The sequence below is a fragment of the Polyodon spathula genome, chromosome 4 (genome assembly GCF_017654505.1).
Source record: "Polyodon spathula isolate WHYD16114869_AA chromosome 4, ASM1765450v1, whole genome shotgun sequence".
Lineage (NCBI taxonomy): Eukaryota > Metazoa > Chordata > Actinopteri > Acipenseriformes > Polyodontidae > Polyodon > Polyodon spathula.
In genome coordinates, this window is record NC_054537.1 from 78,429,475 (window position 1) to 78,443,478 (window position 14,004).

The 14,004-nt window shown below is 37.9% G+C and overlaps 1 long non-coding RNA gene across 2 annotated transcripts in view; it reads left to right on the top strand.

Moving 5' to 3' along the window:
- Window positions 1-1,275: 1,275 nt before the first annotated feature.
- The window catches only part of LOC121314904, a 76,763-nt gene continuing 64,034 nt past the window's right edge, over window positions 1,276-14,004 (top strand). For both annotated transcript variants that reach the window (XR_005950171.1, XR_005950172.1), the window contains exon 1: window positions 1,276-1,388. This is a non-coding gene — a long non-coding RNA (uncharacterized LOC121314904). The remainder of the gene's footprint in view (window positions 1,389-14,004) is intronic.

Below are 14,004 nucleotides of genomic sequence, written 5' to 3' on the forward strand. Positions count from 1 at the left end.
CCTGTATGGTGACAGAGCTCTCCTTATAAATAAGCAAAGGGATTTCAACGCCAAAAGGAGATTTAGAAAATCATTGCGTTAAGTGTGCCAAAGTCCCAACAACTGGCAATACACACCTGCATTTTGTGCACAGGGGCAATGCAAGTGCAATGACAAATTAAAATGTTGTTGTGCACAAACAATATTGTATTATATATTGTAGTTTTTACTACTAAGCATGAACCAGGCTGCATCCTGAGATTTATATATGGAAAGAAAGTGAAATAAGATTAACAGCTCACTGACAATATCAACAAAAGTTGAAGCACAGAGAATGACAAGGAAAAGTGCTGGAGGATCACATATTACAGTGAAGCTGCATCTTGGTTGGTACCCACCACTACTATCACATTTTATCTAGCCCAAAGCCAAGTCCAATATTATCACGAAGTAAATAACAGCTACTTTCAAATCAGAAAGATCTGTAATAAATCTAGTGGCTGCTGTGAATATTACAGCTGGCGATGAGGGAAATACCACGTGACAGATTGGAGAGACAGATGACAGGCTGAAATAGACCTCACTGGGGCCGGTTAAGGTTAGCTACCCTAACTAGCAGTATCCAGTTCTGCAGTTTCAGTATGAATAAGATGCTGGAGACACCCGCTAAAGGCTTCTAATAAAGGGGCCGAAGATGACTCAAGTTTGGATAACACGTTAATGACTTAGGAAAGGAAATAGACATGAGAACAAATATTACTTTACAACAGACAACCCGATTGTGTGGCTCAAGATCTGCAGTGAGAGCTCTTGGGCAAGATGTGGCACTCCAGGCACTTGGACCAAGGTAACAATGGTCAGGGGTCTGAAGAAACATCAAGGGAGAAAGACATGCTTGAGGGAGAAGGGGCAGGGGCTTCGCATTGATCAGTACTTCTTATGAAGCCAGTCAAGTCAGACGAGTGAAATCCAGTGGGACTAGGGACTAGTGCTACTTAGAGCACTACCTTTGAGTGAACCGAAAAGTTTGAGCGGGCTCTATTGAGGAATATGCCGCAGTGGGAGCAAATGCAAGACAGCCTCACTGCATGCCACACCTGAATTCCCACCTTAAGTATGCTGGATGAGAATTGTCTCTTTAGAGTGGTCCAGTGCAAAATCAATTGTCTCCAGTTGTCTTTCAGACTGGAACTGTTTGAGAACGCCCGTCATCGAAAGGTGGCAGAAGATTTTTCAAGAGATGGACCATAATGCAGTAAATATGCAGATCTAGACTTTCTCTGAAATGTACTGCATTCTAGGACAAGCTGCTGAAAGACAAGCAAATCCTCAGAAATACTGGTATCAAGCAGCTTCACACCTTGAAGGACAGCAGCAGGACAAGGAACAATGACAGTAACTACTGAATTGTAAGTCAAATATATGAAATTATAAAATACATGACTATTTATATAAAATACACAAAACTGCCTTATCTTTTTTGTGTACTGTAAGTGAACGACCCTGAGCACTGGCCATCTTTTACCTGATGTCTCATTTTCAGTTTAGGGAAATATGGTCACCATATACAGTACTGTGCAAAAGTTTTAGGCAGGTGTGAAAAAATGCTGTAAAGTAAGAATGCTTTCAAAAATAGACATGTTGATGCTGTTTTGAAGGCAAAGGGTGGTCACACCAAATATGGATTTGATGTAGATTTTTCTTCTGTTCACTCACTTTGCATTTTGTCAGTTGATAAATATAAACTATTAACATATCTATTTTTGAAAGCATTCTTACTTTACAGCATTTTTTCACACCTGCCTAAAACTTTTGCACAGTACTGTGTGTGTGTGTGTGTGTGTGTGTGTGTGTGTGTGTGTATATATATATATATATATATATATATATATATATATATTATACACAAAGCTTAGCTGCCTTCTATCATTAATTCTTTAAACCACTGAAGTACATATAAATTATGTTCATGATTCCAGATATATCTGAATGCGCATTTTAAAGGTGTCGCCCTATTACAGAGTATAATTGTGCGCATGAGTGAAACCACACTTAATATTGTAGCATGAAGACAGAAACACAGGTCCCTTGGGTACCTTTTCAAGATATAATACATACTCTAGATTGTTTTTTTCAGTTTTCAGTAGGTGTTTCGGTACAACATTATTGTAAAAAGTGGTAAGGGGTTACTGACAATTAATATGAAACAATTAACCTGCATATTGCTCTACCTGGGTTTTTAAAATATAAAACAAATGAGATACAGTAAAATAGCCATCAATAGCTCTGTCACTCTTTTTACTTGACTACACTACAGGTATTAACTTGAACAGGCTTTCCTGGGTTTTGACAGTTCACAGCCTTTTTGGGCAAGAGACTAACATGCAAGAACTGGGAGATTATAGAGTCACACGTACCACTGTATTCAGCCTTTAGTTAGACATTATTGTTCAAAGCATTAGCCAGCATGAGGTCTTAAAGTGGAAGAATAACCTTGTGAATTACCACTTGTCTGAATTTATTTCTTATTAGTTTTAGTATTGTAATTTCGTTAAAACAAACTTGCTAAAAGGCATCTGGAGTGTAAATAGCTTTGAGAATCTTGCCAATATCCAAAATCTTGTATTTAAACACATGCCAAGGTTGTACCTGAAGCACACTCTTGTATTTATGTGATTACTTACTCTTGTCTCAGCATTTTTAAGAAGCGATAAGAATTTGATTGTGGATAAAAAGATATGAGGTGTTAAGTTATACACTGTACCTGTTTACCACATGGTAATTTATTACTGGCAAAGCTCTTTTGACTGGACAATTTAAATCCACATAACTGCTTACATATCCAATTATTTACCACACATATTAAGTGTTTGCACTTTATTAAACAACACAGCTGGTTCCATAAATATTTACTATCATATTACATTTTTTATTGACATTTTGAACTCAATAGGCAGCATAAAATGCTTTTCAGCCTTTCAGACTTCCATTTTTTTGGGTAAGGTTATTACATACTCTTTCTGGGAGGAAACTACATCTCTGCATCCACTGAATCTAGTTCAAAGACAGGCAAACATGTTCACTGACTGTTTTTGTTATTATTTATTTTATTTTAAGGGTTGTAAAGGCTTCAAAAGTTAACCATTACGTGTAATTAATTAAATATCAGAAAAATGAAAACATGCTACTTTGCGTTTATTTAACTTAAAATATGTTTAGGCTTAGCCTGAGGATTTTAGTGATTTTAGGTGATTAATGTAGGGTCTGTATTGGCGGATGTCAACCACAAAAATACTTTTAGCTGACACGGTTAGTGTTCACTGGTATCCTACATTGTATACTGAAATAGCAGTAAAGAGTGTAACCTCGATGTTGCTGTCCTCACTCAACAGTGCTGCTTGATGAAAGAGAGACTCCAACTTGCTTCCAATCTCAGTATATCAGTCCCTGTAGGCATTCAAGTTCAGGATTAAACCAGTATTATACTTGTGGGGAGTAACAGAGTGAAATAGACTGCAGTTTATTTGGGTATTATTTATTAGCAGACACCCTTACCCAGGGCGAATTATAGTTGTAGACAAAAATACATATCATGAATTACAGTACAATTAAAATCAAGATACAAAATACAATGACTTCAGTCCTAATAAGAGCAAATTCAAAACACAGAACGATCTGATATCAGGGCAGTTCAAGAGCAGGCAACAGTATTAATAGTTACATCAGGGTTAGATATGAGTGCAGGTGAAATACAAAATATAACAGACTGGGTGCAAGAATAAATACAGTGAAATAGGGAGCAGATAAATGCAAGCTGAAGTGCCTTAAGGCGGAGTGCTGTACTGTCCAGAGTTGAGTTTTACTGGTGTTGTGTGAAGAGGTGTGTCTTGAGGAGGCGCCGGAAGGTGGTCAGGGACTGGGCAGTCCTGACATCCATAAGAAGGACGTTCTACCACTGCGGGGTGAGGGTGGAGAAGTGAGGCATGCAGTAATTTTGAATATGTGACAAGGCTCCAACTGTCGGTATCCATCCCAACAACATCACATGACCATGCATATATATATATATATATATATATCTATATATATATAATATATATATATATATATATATATATATAGTGTACACACCGGCGAGTGTATTCTAAGGTGGGTAAAATAAATTATATAAACACCGCTACTTTACGATCTCTTAACTATGTCGTAGTGAAAACAGATCACTTTTGTCAAAACAGGGGACTCACAGGAAACAACTGCTACAGAAACTGTCAACAGTAGTGTGACAGAAATATAATGAACTTGGTTGCAAATCTCCCTCTCGACCTGTGAGGGCGCTAAGCAGCGAAAGTAGAGTCCTTTGGACGGGCTGGCCTGACAGTTCTTTCCCAGGGTCGGGAAGTCGATCAGTCTGGAAGAAGGCAAGACTTTGTTGCAAGAACATATTGACCCGGAAGGGAAACAACGTAGCAGCTGCAGATTGTAGAGACCACTGCACTCGTTTACCAAGAGGTCATGCGTGACAGAATAAAAGGGGCGGAGAATCGCAATCTACTCTTGGTTGGTGAAATTGAACTTGAAGGACCGTGACAGACGCAGTAACCACTGTTGAAAAGAAACCTTTGTATAAAGAATATTCGTGAGTGTTTTGTTTGTTTGTGTCTATTAGTAATGGTCTGTGTTTGTAAACCACCAGACGGCTAACACGTATCCGGAGCTGTCGCCTTGGGCCAGCACAAAGCTGGATCAACACTTCACCACAGTCACTATAAATAATTGTTATCACCCACCATGAGCACTACTTCACACACCCGGACTGGTAACCATGGCTAGTATTACAGTGGGGCGGATAACGTGTGCTTATTATTTGGACTGCAATCCCATTAATTTGAAATAAGAACCCCAAAAACTTTCTGAAGGAATTTTATGCCACTGCAAAAGTTCAACGGATGACCAGTATTCTGGTTGCCAGTTTTTTTTAACATGGAGACCCCATTTGTCCTGTGCAGAGCTTACAAAGGTATTTGTTAAAATGCCCTCCCGATGTAACAGCCTGTTATCTACACCCACTCAGAGCTCCTCAGCAAATTCTTAACACTAGACCCTACTGATACTCTCGTGAACCGATAGGAATACATTTCCTATGTGAAATGATGCCTAAACTAAGCAACAAAAGATCTGCAACACTGCTTGAACAGTACAGCAGTGCACCTACTTTCAGAAGCTAGGCTGACATCAAGGGAAATAATGTCTGTAACTGAACATCAATCTGAAAGCAGTTTGCTAAGCTACTAGACTCCAACACTGCAAAATAGAAAACAGCGAAGTTCAATTTTATACTCAAGCTCACCTCTAATCCGACCCAAACCTCCATTGCAGCTGCTCCATTTCCTTCCTTAGTTTCGAGAAACTCCCCCCAGAAAAATACTTCACCAGCTTGCGCTCTGCCCTGTACTTATGAGATGCCGCTTTCAGTGCAGAAATTCACAATAAATAGAAATATGTAGTTTATTTTTAACAAATAAAACTTTAAATAAATTATTGAATACAAATTAAATGTTTTGCTCTTTTGGGAATATATAACACTGCAGATGTAGACATAATACAAGTGTATTGTTTTTTTTGTATTGTGTTTTGTTTTAATTATTCTTCATCCCTGTCAATGGGCTGTGACTGGATCCAGCTTGCCAAAAGGATGATACACACCAGAATTAAAGTGCAAAATTAAAAAAAATATTTAAAGGAAACAAAAGAAAAACAAAGCAAGGCTACAGCAAGAATATGCCATGTCTCTCCAGCATCCACTTTCAAGGTTAGCACTCAACTAAACCCTGAGCATTTTCAGGCCCTTATATAAAGAATATATTTCCCATAAGAGGACTCTCATAAAAAAAAAAAAAGAAAAAGAAAACATACAAAAATACTTCAATAGCATTATCAAAAATAATTTTGGCCAGATACTACATTTAAAGTTAACCATATTCTTCTTCTTCTTCTTCTTCTTCTTCTTCTTCTTCTTCTTCTTCTTCTTCTTCTTCTTTTTTATTTCTTAGCAGCCTCCCTTATCTAGACCCTGTCTTACTTTCTACTGTGATATTTTATAACAATTGTATCACATGACAAAATATCCCATTACAGAGTATCATATTACAGATAATAGCAGTTATGAAGTACAATAAAATCAGTAGCAAAAAAGATCAAATTCAAATAAGAGCGGGAGATCACATGACCTCTTGGCTAGAATGCGGGGGTAGAGTATGCTCTCTGTCTGTTGTGGTTCCAAATCAAATCCATCCGTTTTAATTAAGTATCCCTGACTGCTAAACTCGACGTCTGAATATGTCTAAACTGCAAGCGAAGAATGGGAGAGAGGAGGAGGAATACAAATCTCTTGTTAAGAAGAAATCTAAGGATTCTCTCTCAGTGACAGAGGAGGCCCTGAACACCACCATTACAACGGAGTTGCAACAACAGCAACAGAACCTGCAAGAAATGTTAAGCAGACAATAGAAGGATCACTCTCGGGGGAAATAAAATCTTTAACTGAGGATACAACAGTTAGATACATCTAGATACCATCAACAGTCAGATACATCATTTTCTGAATAAATTATTTCAAATAGCAGTCTATTCTTGTGCGCCAAATAAAACTATAGGTATTTTGGTGCTTGTAGACAGAAAACTGAATGTTCTGGAAGTGATGATGCAGGTCATTTTTTTTTTTATTTACGTTTTACTCTTAATAATACAAAAGTGTGTTTCTCCTCGATTTATGCTCCTACTGATCATGACAAACAATTTTTAACTAATACTGCTGACACACTGTTGGAAATAGCTGGTGAATGGTGGTAATTTTAATGCAGTCTGTAATGTTCAGTTAGACAGATCTAGTAAAGTTGCACAATCCTCAGGCTCAAAAAACACACCCTTGTGGGATTTAAACAATTTTATACACAAGTGGAATGTTTATGACGTATGGCGCATACACCATCCTAATGAAAAGGATTACACTTTTTTTCATCTAGACATAAAACGTATTCTCGTATTGAATATTTATTTGTTTCCCCCGCTTTCTTAAAGTGCATTTCCGCTACGGAACTTCTTTCTATGTGTATTTGTGACTATGGCCCCGTTTTATACCATTGTTTAGTAAATGCAGAGGCTGGGAAGCGCTCCACTAGATGGCGCTTTAACACAACTTTATTTAGGAACACAGCATTATAGAGCAGTTTAATGTCAGGTTAAAGGAATTTCTGCAGTTTAATTCAGGTTCGGCCGCTAATCCACAAATTTTATGGGAGGTGACGTAATGTTTCTTAAGAGGAAATTGCACTGCCTTTGCCTCACATTTGAATTCCTCTAGGAATAAAAAGATACCTGCATTAGAGAATCAAATTATGGTAATTGAAAAAAAAACTCAAGTTCTCTGATAAAGCAGCAGGAAGTTTGTCATTACTCAAAAATGAACTCAATACGTGATTGATAGCCAGAGCAGAATTCATAATGCACCTCATTAGACAATAATATTATTTGGAAGGAGAAAAAGCAAGCAAGCTACTTTCTTCAAAACTGAAAAATAATGAATCTCCAGCCACTATTTCAGCTATTAAAACAGAATCAGGGTTAATCTCTTCAGATCCCAAAATAATTAGTGATACTTTTAGAATGTATTATTCTCAACTGTACAGCTCTGAATGTAATATGGAGAACACTGCTTTTGCAGCTTTCATGAAAGATGAAACTTGCCAAAACTCTCCAATGAACAGTCTATATATGGACTCTCCTCTCACGCTTGAAGAATTAAAAGTAGCCCTTTTATCTATGCAAAAAAATAAAGCTCTAGGGCTGGATGGACTTCCACCTGAACTCCTGGTGGTAATTTGGGACAAGGTCGGCACCCTCATTAGAGACTCATTTAATACTGCTCTGAAAACAGGCTTGTTCCACAGAGACCAGAAGACAGCATTGATATCTCTCCTAGTTAAAAAAGGTAAAGACCCTCTAGAAGCCGTATCTTACTGGCCCATAAGCCTCACTAACACTGATCTTAAATTATATGCCAAAGCTTGACTGTGAGATTAGAAACTGTTGTAGGCACTTTGATTGGTTTTGATCAGACTTGGTTTCTGAAAGGCCGTTTGGCCTCAGATAATATTAGACGTTTACTCCACATGGTTGTGGCTGCTGAATCTGATTCTAAACCTTCTGCTGTGTTTTCTCTGGCTGTCAAGAAGGCTTTTGATCGAGTGGAATGGGAATACTTATGGGCGCTTCTTCGACACTTTGGATTTGGACTATTAATATGATTAAAACATTATGCAGTACTCCCATGGCAGTGGTTCAAACTGGGGATCAACGTACTGCTCCATTCCCTCTAGAGAGAGGGACTAGACAGGGGTGCCCACTGTCCCCTTATTTGTTTGCTCTCTCACTTGAGCCCTTAGCACAAGCCATCAGGAAAGAGTCTAGAATATCTCCAGTAAACAAAGGGGCCAAACATCATATCTCATTTTATGCGGATGACATTTTGTTGTACCAATTTGTGAAGTTCCAAATTCAATTCCTCAAATTATGGATTTGTTTTGATATTTTGGAAGATTGTCTGGCTACAAAATGAATTGGTCAAAATCTGCACTTTTGACTCTGAACACAGCAGCCAGAAGCTTGGCATTACCCCCCTCCTTACCTTTAAACTGGAATACAAGTGAATTTACTTACCTGGGCATAGACATTGCCCCTAACCTTTCACAAATCTGTAAAAACAATTACTCCAAGCTCTAACAGAATATAGGTGCAGACTTGCAGAGGCGGTCCTCACTCCAACTCTCTATAGAAGGGAAAATTTCGATAGTTAAAATGAATGTCCTATCTCATCTAATTTTTTTGTTTTTTATGCTTCCTATCCCATCTCCTTCAAAAAACTTTTTTGAGGAAATTAACTCAATATTAACCAGGTTCATATGGGGAGGTAGACAGCCTCATATTCGTCTCACTACTCTTTAGCGTCCCAAAGATCTTGGAGGTTTGTCTCTTCCCAATATGAAGCTGTACTATTGTGCTTTTCAGATGAAGGCACTGAAAACCTGGTTGGACTATATCTCCTTAGTGGAATGTTTATGACGTATGACACATACACCATCCTAATGAAAAGGATTACACTTTTTTTCATCTAGACATAAAACCTTGGAGACAGATAAAGGAAAGATTAGTGAAGTCACATAGATTGCAAGATCTGCCCTACTCTGGCATTAAACTTAAAACAGCTACCCTTAGATTTGGTCCTATCATATCCAACTCACTAAGAATATGGTCTATCATAGAGAAACATATTGGGTATTCCTCCTCTTTCTCTAAACCCTCTCCAGTTTGAAATAATTCTAAATTGTTAACAAATCTTCAGCCTTTTGTTTAAACAGCCTGGTCCACTAGGGGTATTCACACTCTTAACGATATATGTAATGACACTGGCCTTCGCACATTCCAGGATCTTAAAGACAACTACTCCCTCCCAGGTTTCTCATACTTTATGTATTTACGACTTAGGTCAGCACTACAAGCATATCGAGTGCCATGGAATATAGAGCTTTCTTCGCACCCCATGGCAAAGTGGTTAAAGCAAGATCAACCCGCATGTGGTATTGTGTCCAACATGTATTTTTATATCTTAAAAATGTAATATCCTTGGGGCTTGTAAGTTATGGGAGTAGGAACTGAGGGACCTAGGATGTTCTGCTGACTGGCACACAATATGGGAAAATACTTTTATGTCCTCTAAAAACCCAGCACATCAATTTATACATTTTATGGTTATCCATAGTGCCTATGCCACCCCACTCAGGTGCTACCAAATGAAACGTATCTCACAACCCTCCTGCATAAACTGTGGGCCTGGTACAGTTGGTAACATGCTGCATATGTTTTGGGAGTGTCCTGTAGTAGCTAGACTTTGGTCCCATGTATGCAGTACGCAGGCTTGCTTTCTTGAATCTGACACTCACTGTCCGATCCCTACTACTTTTAAATGATAACTCTTCTCTTTCTCTCACCACATCTCAATGGAAAGTTCTACTTGCAGGCCTGACAGCTGCAAAAAAAGCTATAGTCTGCTCCTGGGTCTCTCCTAATGCTGCACCACAGCAGATGTGGCTGGGCATGTTTAGGGACATTGTCAGGTTGTAATAAACTACAGCTCACATTAACAAAGCTCGTGCTTCCACACTTTATGCTTGGGGTCTGACCCTCTGTGCACTTTCCAACATCTCAATGGCATAATTTTAGTATGGTACATTTGTTTACCTTATGTTATATATATATATATATATATATATATATATATATATATATATATATATATATATATATATATATATATATATGTGTGTGTATTTTTTTTTTTTTATTATTTATTTTCCTGCAAAAATAAGGATGCACTGTAATGATTTGGGAAAAAGGGGTAAAGGACAAGTAAGAATTCATTTCTCATGCATATCACAAGCACACATGTATACATGAAGGGAAGGGAAAGGTTCTTGGAGTAAACAAAAATACTTTGGTATCAAAAATAAATACAGGCCATCCTGTCACAGACCCCCAAACAACAATTCACTTTTGAAATAGTCGTTTCATAAGTGGTATAAACCACTTCGAGCCGTGCAGTTCCCATGAAAAATACACATTTCTAGGTGGTTAAAGGCCTTTGGCTTTGTTGTGGGCCTAATCACCACCCAGGCGTGCGTATATTTCATAGGAACCGCACGGCCCGTTGTGGTTTATACCTTATACATATACACAAACACATATATAATTTCCCTTTTCTTACTCAAAAAAGTCTGCATTTGAATTGTGATCTTTTATTAATATAATTGTATAGTGTTCTGATCCAGCAGTATCCTCATTACATTAATCCTGAAGATATTGTATATAATTAACTGTGCATGTATGACTCTATGAGTGATGAAAGTAACACAAATTGAATTGAGAAAGCCAATGCATCAAACATTGATGACAAAGCTCAGCACTTGAACTGAAATAACAACTGTTAAATAGACAAGGCTCAATACTGTAATTGATTATATGCCAAATTGAAAATGCTCCGTATACTAATTCAATTAATGCATGTTAAAAGGCTCAATAATTAAAATGGAACAGTGAGTGTCTAAACAAACATTTCTCTGTTTGTTTACAGCATGTGGCCAAATTTTCTTTTTTTTTTTTACTATCTCAAATACATTTTTTATAGCACTTTAAAGTCAGTAAAATGGTCGTAAAATGCTTGGCTTTAAAGAGGTTACTCTTATACAAGTGTAGCCTAAGTTTGAAAGCCCCTTCATTAAGGTTATTAAAATTATAAATGTGCAACATAAAAAAAAAAGATTTTATTTAAAAATAAAAGGGCAATACATTATTTACAGAATGTTTGATTGTAGCATTCTATTTGCCTTGTTAAGTTTTTTAAACTCGCTCTCTCGTTTTCTCTCTCTCTCTCTTTCTCTCAATGAAAAACAAACATAGCTAAATCAATAAATCAATTACCACCTGGCTACATTTCACACTTCCAATAATCATATGGCTGCGTAAATGGTGGCCATCTTGGTTCAAAGGCTGTTCACCCACTAGCTAAGATGGCTGCCCTCTGCCCTGCAACAACTGTTTTATTCTTAACCCTTTGCAGACCTTTGTCAGACCTAGTCCAACATTACAAAAATCCTGTTCAAGTCTGATGTCAGACTCAGTGTAACATTGCAAAAGAAATTGTTTTAACAGGTCATGTGTTGGCTCTGAGCAGAGAAAGCCAACAGAAGGTGTTCCCCAATCATCTCTGATCGGAAAGAAAGCAGAACCAGCCAAGTATCTCTTTAAAAGCTGGAGGAAAACGATTTGAACACAGATGCACAAAAACAAACTTGGAGAGAGCATCATGGCAGAAAGCAGAAGGCACAGAAAGTTACGGCAGCCTGAAGAACCTGCAGAGATGATGGGGGAAGAAGTCAGTGGCTATGAAAGTAGTTTAGATGAAGATTTTGAAGAATCCAGTGAAGAAGAAATTACAGATAAATGTGTGAATAACATGTACATAGTTATATTTGTTCTATACAGAGGAACGTTGCATATCCGACCGTCACATAACCGCCCTGATCAATTAACCACCTTGCTAAATAAAAATTCAAAGTGAGAGTAATGGCATTGGTAGCAAATGCAGCTTGCGCGATGGAAACAGAAAGAAAGTGTTATAGCAATCAGGCTTTTGGTGCCTTCCCCTTTAAGAGAGGTGGGCTGTGTACGTTAGTCAGTCATATGCGTGTACCAGTGATGTTTCAATACACCAGTCATGAAAGCTTTTTGTGCAATGTGTTTATATGATGGAGCGCATGCTTGCAGATATTGGCAGCGTGTTATTGTAGCTTTTAAATGCATTTGAAATAAACAAAGCAAGCTTATAAACGCTATGCTTACCAGCCGTTTGTTTAAAATAGCCTAAGCAATGTTCAAACCAAGCTGCTTACCGGCTGTTGGCAGTATCAAGAAAGAGCACAAAGTACTGTGACAGAGATATTAAGAAAGCAGAACAAGGGAGGCAAGGACTTCAAGAGTAAAGAAAGACTCCGTCAGCTGCAGGTTACTGTACATTTACCGTTTGTTCTGTATTATTTTTTTTTTAAAGCTTTCCGTGGAGATGGATTATAGCAAACCGCATAGCAACAGTGTATTTGTAGTCTAATTAATCTTGTTTGTTTGCTTACTTAAAAAAAAAAAAAATCCCCATGTTTTAAAGCAGTTTGCATGTTTTTGTTCATTAACCTATTTATGGATGTGTAAATGCTTTTTCTATAGATGTTCCCAAATCTGACTTTTTCACATATCCTCCTATACCCCAGTTGCAGGTGTCGGATATGCGACGTTGTACTGTAATTGTTGTTGGTTCAGATTTGTGCACCTTCTTTTGTATTTTGCAGTTCTCAAATAAATAGTTATAAAATACATGTTTCTGGTTATTTTTTTCACTTGTTTTCTTTGTTAGAGGTGTCATATCGATTTACACTAAGTTTGGAACTTGGGTGATTGCTCTAAAATCACTCTTAACTCAACAAAACAAACATTTTTACCCTCATTTTACCATATTTAGTGCAGAGGCTTATTTGGGACCTGAACCTTTACTACCGGGCTACACCAATACTATAGGGTTTCTTATGTACCTGCAGGCAATATAATTTGGTGCGCCACTAAATTGGTTTTCCCTGGCAACTCTGAAAACAACTCCCCCTTCCTATCAGTCAGATCGAGGATCTGCCCTTGCTGTTAAGAGTTAAGTTCCCCAATTTTTACTGCCCCGGAACTCTCATATTCCATAACCTCTGGACTCAGGTCCAATTCTTCCTGCTGTACTGCAGCTACCAGTGTTCCTTTATCGCCAGGGTTTTAAAATATTAAATGGTAGACCTGAGAGGGCTTCATTTTCACCTGCTGAAACACATTATAATTCACTTCACTTAGTCTTTTAGCCATGTGGTAGGGTCCCTGCAATTTAGCTAAAAAATTGTGCACGTGGAGGGAAGCAACACCAGCACATTGTCCCTTTCTGCAAACTCCCTTATCCGGGCCCTGGTATTGAACCCTTTCTTCTGCTGCTTCTGGGTTTTCAACACTTTGTTTTACAATGTCAAGAATTCCCCTTGGAAAATTAATTCGAACAGGGAGAACCCTGTTGAGGCCTGTGGAACCTCCCTAACAGCAAACATGAGGTAAGTTAGGAAACAATTCCAATCCTTTCCGTCAAACTGTATCACCTTCTTGAGCATATGTTTCAGCATCTTGTTGAACCTCTCTACTAGCCCGTCTTTTTGGGGGTGTTAAATTGAAGTTTTAATCCTCTTAATTTAATATAGTTGGGCCAATTGGTTCATCGTTGTGGACATAGATGCCGTTCCTTGGTCAGTAAAGATTTCCTTTACTAGCGCCTGCGCAATACTCTTTTAATTGGTGATTTAAAGGAATTGCTTCAGGCTATCGTGTAGCATAGTCTACTATGTC